This window comes from Rhagoletis zephyria, unplaced genomic scaffold, assembly GCF_001687245.7.
Source record: "Rhagoletis zephyria isolate East Lansing unplaced genomic scaffold, Rhagoletis_zephyria_1.1 Rzeph_scaffold_00005, whole genome shotgun sequence".
In the NCBI taxonomy this organism is placed as follows: Eukaryota; Metazoa; Arthropoda; class Insecta; order Diptera; family Tephritidae; genus Rhagoletis; species Rhagoletis zephyria.
Window position 1 is genome coordinate 1,018,697 of NW_016157089.1, and position 1,266 is coordinate 1,019,962.

Below are 1,266 nucleotides of genomic sequence, written 5' to 3' on the forward strand. Positions count from 1 at the left end.
AGACATTTATAAAAGAATAATAAACATTAAATAAAAAAAAAAAAACAAATACCAAAACCGGTCAAAATTTCACAATTCTTCTATTTCATGGACCTCTCTATATATGCACATACATACCCAGCCATGGGCGAGCCCAGAACGAAATTTAGGGGGGCCCATACAAAAAAAAATTCAAAACCAATAAATTACCAAACATTTTTTTATTATAGCTTAAAATTANCGTAGATAATTATGGGTCTGGTCATAGAGGTATAAATCCAGAGGATTCCCTATGGTTACACACCCCACGTTTTGCCAAAGACCTGCTTACATTGCCAAAATGCTGCCAATTCTTTAAAGGTTTTGTGTTCCACGTTAGATTTACACGACAGTTTTGTATCCTGAATTACTTCTGAATACTTTACTTCGGAGAATTCTGAATTGTGACTCGTTTAATTGTGAGGCAATGAGCCCATACAACCTTCTCCGAAGCCTGTCTTGGACTATGCTTTAATGACGAAATATCTATCAATACATCTTCTTCGGACTATTAAAAAAAAGAGTTTTGTTATGTAAATTTATTTTGCTTAAATAAACTGAAAAAAAAGCTTTTCAAAACTGGATTTTATTTTACTTCATTTCTGCACATCGATATTATTCTAAGGATCGAACACATGAACTTGCTATTTTTTGTATGTAAATTTTACTCTTTTATTAAATCCCAAATATTTAGAAGAAAATCACCCCTCTCAAAAAATTTCGATGTGTCAAAGCTATGCTTAATGTTTGCATCTGGAGAAATGTCAAAAATCTGCTTTATAATCAAAAAATAGTAGTAATAAAACTAACTTCTTTTTTGTATCATGATTTTCTTTTATATGGAGGACACTGCCAGCAAAAAAATTGCCAAAAATTAACGGAATTTTATAGCAGCTTGAAACTTGCACTTCATTATAGTGGAATCAAATGGTCTACAAAACTGCATACCAAAATTCTGATTAAAAAGTTTGAAATTTTTGTGAAAATAAGCAGAGCTTTTCTAATGTTTGAAATCTGAATTTATATGGTGTTTGTTGTATACCAGCTAGACATTTATAAAAGAATAATAAACATTAAATAAAAAAAAAAAAAAAATACCAAAACCGGTCAAAATTTCACAATTCTTCTATTTCATGGACCTCTCTATATATGCACATACATACCCAGCCATGGGCGAGCCCAGAACGAAATTTAGGGGGGCCCATACAAAAAAAAATTCAAAACCAATAAATTACCAAACATTTTTTT